Raw genomic sequence first — 7,882 nt, 5'->3', positions numbered from 1 at the left:
ATTTGGCTAATGCATATGGTTCAGTGCCACATGAGCTTCTTTGGACGGTATTTGATTTTTTTAGAGTACCAATGTCAATAACAAATTTAGTGAAAGCCTATTTTGGAGATTTGCAATTTAGTTTCTCAACTCCAAAATTCAGCACCGTATGGCATTTCTTAGAGTTTGGAATAATGGCAGGATGCACCATTTCTCCACTGGCTTTTACCATGGCAGTTGAAGTAATCATTAGGGCATCAAGATGGGTAGTAGGAGGAGAGTGCTTGGCTTCTGGGATGCAACTATCACCAATCAGAGCATACATGGATAACATGACAACCATGACTACAACAGTAGCCTGCACTAATCGGTTATTGGGGAAGTTAACAGATAATATCGAATGGGCACGAATGCAATTTAAGCCCTCTAAATCAAGGAGCATCTCGTTAGTTAAAGGAAAGGTAGTAGATAAAACATTCTTCATTAATGGTGAGGCAATACCAACAGTTTCTGAGAAGCCAGTGAAGGGTCTTGGGAGATGGTACGATGGGGATCTAAAGGACACAGTTCGAGTGGGAGAAGTTAGACGACAAGCAGTGGAAGGGTTGAAGAGCATAAACATCTGTGCCCTACCAGGCAAGATAAAACTCTGGTGCTTTCAGTTTGGTCTACTGCCAAGGTTGCTGTGGCCACTGACTGTGTACGAGGTTTCTTTGACAACAGTGGAAAGCTGGAAGCGTTAATAAGTTCATACATCAGGAAATGGTTGGGAGTTCCACGCTGCCTCAGCAGAGTGGGACTTTATAGTAAAGGAGTATTGCAGCTGCCAGTCTCTGCTTTAACCGAGGAGTTTAAGTGTGCCAAGGTCAGACTGGAAATGACTTAAGGTGCGAAAGCAGGAGGAGAGGATGAGATGTATAAAGGCCATTTCCCAGGCCAAGCAGGGAGAGTGGATGAGATGGGAGAGTGTGGAACAACGCAAAATGGGCTGGCAAGACCTTTCGTCAATGGAAGAGAGTAGGATCAGTTTCCTTATTAGGTCAACATATGATGTTCTCCCATCACCGCAGAACCTAAACCTCTGGGTAGGAGAGGATCCCTCTTGTCCTTTGTGTTCAACACCTGCCACATTAAGGCACATTTTGACAGGATGTAAGGTGGCTCTTAGCCAAGGTCAGTTTACTTGGCGCCATGACCAAGTATTGCGATGTTTGGCTTTACCATTGGAAGGCAAGCGTAGTATGACCAATAAGTTGCCACCTGTTCTAGCAAAACATTACACGCAGAAGATAATATTCCTCCGCCCAGGCGAGCAACCATCAAGAAAAGGTGCTAACACCAATTCTCGCCCAGGGCAACTGGAAGCTGCTAGGGATTTTCCACCTGAGATTGCCACCACTAACCTACGATCAGATATTGTTTTGTGGTCTGGATCAGCACGCATTGTTCAACTGATAGAGTTAACAGTGCCATGGGAGGATGCGGTAGATGAGGCATATGAGAGGAAGAAACTGCGGTATGCTCATCTGGCCACTGAAGCAGAACAGCGAGGATGGAGAGTCCAGGTTTATCCAGTGGAAGTGGGTTGTCGTGGTTTTGTGGCACACTCTACAACCCGGTTCCTCAGAGACGTCTGAAGCAGCAGAAACGAGCAGCAACGCTGTGGTTGAGACGGAAAGATTCTAGCTGGCTGTTTACAAGTCGCCATGCTACGGTTTCGTAGAATTCTTGAAAACTTGAAGAGTCTGTTGGTTTATTTGTATAGGATGTATAGTATTAACAGTCATTACATTCCTGTGTATATTGCGTGAATGACGGGTGGTTGGTCAGATATTGTGTTTTGCGGGAGGTGGTATGCCATACGGAACCGTTGGCACTGAAACTGCATATTAACGCACCAGTGGGGCTCGACAGCCTTAGTCAAACGGGTTGGCGCGTATGGTTGGGTTGCGGAGAGATTGTGAGATCGTGGTTAGGTCTCAGCAGCAGGAGGGATGTAGAGGTCAGTAAGCTGGGCTGTCTAACACTAGTTAACACTAGACAGAAGGAGAATTACATCACCATATGGAAAGAAGCGTAAATGGATGGAGAAGCATAGGTTACTGTAAAGCTATGTCTTAGCTGGTGCTTATTTTGGCGAAAGCCGGGTACAAATCAGCATGAAGTTTTAACTCCTACTCTCGTGTAATGGAAATCTTGGCCGACGCTGGTCATGTGGGTATGCGTGTGACGCCCAGAAGGAAATGAATAGCTGAAATAAAGTCGTTTATTTTGTTTGTTTTTGCGCACAAAAAGTACGCTCGTCGTTTGATAAACTTAAGATTGGGCCACTGTAGTCACTTGGACTATTTTAACAATGTTTTTAATAACTTCTCAGGGCTGGCAAGTTTCAATCCCTTAGAAGCCTATGGAAGAGTGATCCAGCTCTCAGATTTCATCAAAAATATCTTAATTTGTGTTCCGAAGATGAACGAAGGTCTTACGGGGTTGAAACAACATGAGGGTGAGTAAATACTGACAGAATTTTCATTTTTGGGTGAACTATCCCTTTAAAGTAAAAATCCTACTGGCCCCTCTCCCTGGCCTTTAGCTCCGCCCCCTGTCTTCTCCTCTGCTGTCTCTTTTGACTACTGTTTTGACACACTTAAATCCAGCTCTGAGTTTCATAGATAACATTGGACACACACACACACACACACACACACACACACACACACACACACACACACACACACACACACACACACACACACACACACACACACACACACACACACACACACACACACACACACACACACACACACACACACACACACACACACACACACACACAGACAGTAAGAACAACACTTAAGGAGGACTGTAAATGTTAGCTCTGACTGAGAGGGTAAATCAGCGTCTCTCAGGCCAGGGTCAGACAGAGAGACAGAGCGTCTCGCAAGGTTAATTACATCAGAAAGACTGAGAAAAATACAGCATGTGTGGAGACTCACGGAAGACGTCCTTTCTCCAGGTCCAGCCAATGTCAGCGTTTAATATTCCTTTTATATTTCTGCCAATATAACAGAGCTTAAGTAACCCAGGCATAATTACAGTGATTTTTACTATGATTAAGGCTCTCTTTCTTCCTAAAATGCTGAATTAATTTATATTGCACTTTTCACAGCACACACTGTTTCAAAGCAGCTTTACAGAAAATCATGATGTTGACATTTATAATGTCTTAATATCTTCATGCCTTCTAGTCCTATAGCAGATTAGAGCTGCCGATAATATAATTACATTTTGCGACAACATAAACTATCAACCAGTTGAGATTTGTTAGTATATATATATATATATATATATATATATATACACACACACACATATAGCTTTATGTATATATACTATACTTGCTTTAATGTATGTATCCCGGTAATCTGATGTATATTTTAAATGTGTTCAAAATGGATTTTCCAGTAGGGTATATTTGTTTATTTTTGCATATTTTTTGGTGCTTCTGCAACAAATTCGGAAATTGTGCATTTCACCTTTAAGAAAAACAGGCCGTCTTTAAGTGAGGCGTGATCAAAGAAGGTAAGTAAGGTTTTCTGAAGCTCAAAGCAGATCTGAAGAGTGTGTCTGAAGACTGTGGAGTAATGAGCAGCATCATTTCCCAAAGTTTGCAAGCGGAAAGTGAATGTTTTGGTAGGCAGGAGAATTTAAACAGGCACCAATTACACCCTTCCCATCCACCCACTGGGGTCCTCAGCATCAGCCCTGCAGGTGTGATACACACACACACACACACACACACACACACACACACACACACACACACACACACACACACACACACACACACACACACACACACACACACACTTAACTAACAGCTCCCTGTTTTTCAGGTTATTTGCATGAAATTAGTTGCCCACTGATGCACGTAATTGCATATCAATTAAAACCAATATCACATGTTCAGATAATAATGATAGAGAGAGATGTCAGAACATTGTATTGCTATCTACAACTAAGTTTGCTCTCTTTTTCAGTTTAAAATATACCATAATACAAGTGGGAAAGAGGTGGCAGTACAGAAACAGTGTGTATATATATATATATATATATATACATATATATATACACACACACACACACACACACACACTTTTTTCCCTCAGGAATTAGTTTTCATTGGACGTTCTTCAGTGTGTTAATTTGTACCTTGATGTTTTTGTTAGTTTTCCCTTTGGTTAAATGATGTTTATAGATTATCTGATCATCAGCTCCTCACATAAAGAGCCGACTGATTTCTGTCCCACAACCCTTTGCTCCAGGCTATGATCAATATGTCATCACCATGGAAACACACCCGCCTCTCACACTCACAAGAAAAGTCTTAAGTGGATTAGAGGCGGAGTTATTCAAATCAAAGAGAGCATGCTAATTATTATAGGGACACCAGTAAAACAGCATGGCAGCGATGTTGCAAGTTTAAAATGTTTTTATTTAATTATATTGAATCTTCATGTGCATGTATATATATATATATATTGAAAATAAAATATATTGAAAATAATTTTTATTTTCCATGCAGTCTTTTTCACTTATTCAGTTATACTTCATTATACATTTTATTAAATCAGCCAATAAAAAATCTTTAGCAACCAGCCATTAATCTGCATGAATGCATAATATTACTAACGCTTTGGCAATGTAAAGCTTATTTTGCCGTGCCAGTAAACTTTCTTGAATCTTAAGAGAGAAGGAAACTTTATTAGTGCCCATTTGAGCTGAAAAACTCTACACAGCTGGTGCTGGAAGTGAATGTGAGCATTAGCATATTTATTGCGGCCGTTAGAATGAGCAGGGAACCCTGCACTCTTCCTTCCTGCTTCTTCAACATCTCAAGCTTTCCAAGAGGAGGAGAGGATCATTCAGAGAGTTCGGGTGGTTTCTTTCCAGGCCGGATAGGATGTGAGATGATGTCTCTCCCAACAGCTCTCCAGGGAACCGTTTTAGCTCGGAAACAAAACACAAAACACTCCTCGTTTCACACATGCCCCTCATCTTCATTTCATGCCTTTGTGATGTTAATGGACTCTTATTTGAAAACCCATCAGAACTGCTGTGCTGCGAACTCCAGCTGAAGCTCCTGATACCAGCTGACGTCACAGGTCAGAGGTCAGGTGATCACCAACAGAGTCCTCTGGGTCTGAAATCATTCTGGGTTTGATATCATTCTGTTCTCTGTGTGTGGTTCTGTTATGTATATCTCTGTGGGATGTTCTGTGGTCTGTTTTATATGGTTATCGGAGGATGTATTCTGTATGACATTTGATCTATAGTATTTGTTCTGTCTAGTTCTGTAGGGTCTGTTTTTATGCATGTTCTCTGTAGTTCTAGATCTATTCTTTGCAAATCTGACCTGTTTGGTTCTGAGTGGTTCTAGATGGTTCTACAAGGTCTGTTTTATAAGGACCTGGGCTGGATTTCCCGATAATGTTGTCCCTTAGCGCGCTACGAATACTAAAGGTATAACTTAATTAAAGGTATTGAAGCTGTATAAGATATGCCTTCTTGCGTGCGGCGCTGTCCGTGGCGGTGGTGCTGAATTGCCTGATATATCAATGGCTCGAGAGTCAATTATTCACTCATGCAGGGGCTGCTTTACTGCGTTATGTGAGAAAGTGGTGTTCTTTAAAAGAAGCACTTCAGAAAGTTGAAATTGCATGTATTAGGACTCATGGGATATTATACAAAAATAATTCAAATTGCAAACTGGAATGAGTACCTCATGCTCAAACGTATCATGCGTCAACCCGCTACACTAACTGGCAGTATAGTATAAAGCTTTCACTGGCCTTTGAAAGGTCTTCAATTTAGCACAACTATTCTGTGTTATTCAACGGTTCTGTAGGGTCTGTTTTTATGCATCTGATCTGTGGTTCAGTGTCGTTCTGAGAACATTAGGTCTGTGTAAATCTAATCTGTTTGGTTCTGAGTGGATCTATTCTACAGTAAATGGTTCTGTAAGCTCTGTTTTTGTGGTTCTGTGAGGTCTGTTTAATATGGATATAGTCTGTGGTTCTGTAGGGTTTGTTCAGTGTGAGTCAGAGTGAATCTGTTCTAGATGGTTGGTCTGTTTTATAAGGATCTGATCTACTGTATATGGTCTTATGTTCTCTATTTTGTTCTGCGTGGTTCTCTAAGCTGTTTTATATGAATCTTATCTATGTGATTCTGTGTTGTTCTAAGTAGATGTTCTGTAGGGATTGTTCTGTCTAGTTCTGTAAAGTCTGTTTTTATGCATCTAGTCTGTAGTTCTAAGTAGATTTATTCTGTTTATTTCAAATCTGATGCGGCTCTGTAGGGTTTATTCTGAGTGGATCTGGTCTATATGGTTCAGTGTAGTTCTGTTAATCCAATCTGTTTGGTTCGGAGTGGATCTCTTCTACGTGGTTCAGTTTTATATGAATGCATCTGATCTATATGTGTTTCTACAGGATTTGTTCTGTATGGTTCTGTAATGTCTGTTTTATATTTCATCTGATCTGATCTATGTGGTTCTGTATAGTTCTGTATTCTGTGCAAATCTAATGTAGTTCTATAAGGTTTTTCTTTTTTGCTTCTGGAGTGTTTGTTTTATATGGATCTGTCCTGTGTATTTTCTTCAGCACCACGGAGAGTTCCCGAGTTCCCGCGTAAACTGCTTGAATCCATCAAGATTCCATCTCCTGCCTGGCGGGAGTTCAATCACGATGAGTTGCAATCAGAACACGAGTGCCGCATAGTTTTTTTTTTTTTTTTTTTTTGGGTGATTGTTCTTCTGAGGCGTGAGTATCACAGAAAGTTAAAAACACTAAAGCACGAGTCACCCCAACACAGCAGGAAAATGCCCTAGAGCCTCCAGAGAATCGTGACTTGCGGAGAAAGAGCAATGCGTCACGGGTGGGTGGGGGTGTTCATATCCACGCATACAGTCATAGTATATACTCACTATGATATGATCCCAACGCGCTCATTCTTCTCCCCCGCCCCGCGTCGCGTCACATCGATTGGGACTGCCGCGATACAACTATTGATTTAATCTCTCTCTCTCTCTCTCTCTCTCTCTCTCTCTCTCTCTCTCTCTCTCTCTCTCTCTCTCTCTCTCTCTCTCTCTCTCTCCATCAGTTCTTCTCAGCTTTTCTTCAAGTGCTGCAGAGAGACGCGCTGCTGCTGCATTGTGAGGAGAGAAAAAAACGCTAAAGGAAGATCTGCCTTCCCGCGCTCACATGGCCGCGCGCCAGTGAAGTCCGGACTCACGTACAGTCGGTAAGTGATTCATTTTTTTTTGTAGGTTTACGCACCGGTCAAAAGCGTAAAATAAACTTTAGTTGCGCACAGGGAACGTTCACACGGACGCGTTGTTGCGTTCAGCCTGAAAACGGAGCGGAGAAGTTGAACTGTTTTTAACTTGACACCACATATTAGGCTACAAACACGACGCGAACGCCCCAGTCTGACTCTTATGGACGTTAATGGGCAATTAAAGCAGAACGCGTCCCGTGTGAACGCTTCCCGTTTTATATTTCTGTCGATTCACTTTTTCCCATGAAGATCGTGACGTTAAATTGTGTTTTTTCTAAAAATAATTTACCTGCGTAAATTCATCAAATTCATTCATCTGTTTTAGATTATTATTTATAGTTTATAGTTTTATTATTTTATATTATATATAGTTTAGTCATGCAGGTTTAAATATTTTTTTTGCTTTTGAACAGCAAAGGGAATTTGTCTCTCAGTGGGTAACAGTTAACACACACACACACACACACACACACACACACACACACACACACACACATACACACACTTATGTGATTGATAGTTGTTCACGAATTAAATAAGACTGTGTTCGTATGGATCTTTG

General features: G+C 41.3%; 1 protein-coding gene across 2 annotated transcripts in view; it reads left to right on the top strand.

Moving 5' to 3' along the window:
* The first annotated feature begins 6,965 nt into the window (after nt 1-6,965).
* Nucleotides 6,966-7,882, top strand: part of LOC143741129 (synaptic vesicle glycoprotein 2C) — a 46,442-nt gene continuing 45,525 nt past the window's right edge. For both annotated transcript variants that reach the window (XR_013204948.1, XM_077233495.1), the window contains exon 1: nt 6,966-7,284. The gene's annotated coding sequence lies outside the window, so the exon portion shown is untranslated. The remainder of the gene's footprint in view (nt 7,285-7,882) is intronic.

Source organism: Siphateles boraxobius, unplaced genomic scaffold (genome assembly GCF_051911475.1).
Source record: "Siphateles boraxobius isolate OS27281-9 unplaced genomic scaffold, OSU_SipBor_1 18, whole genome shotgun sequence".
Classification (NCBI taxonomy): domain Eukaryota; kingdom Metazoa; phylum Chordata; class Actinopteri; order Cypriniformes; family Leuciscidae; genus Siphateles; species Siphateles boraxobius.
The sequence above is the reverse complement of the archived record's forward strand: the minus strand, read 5'-3'. Positions and strand labels throughout refer to the sequence as shown.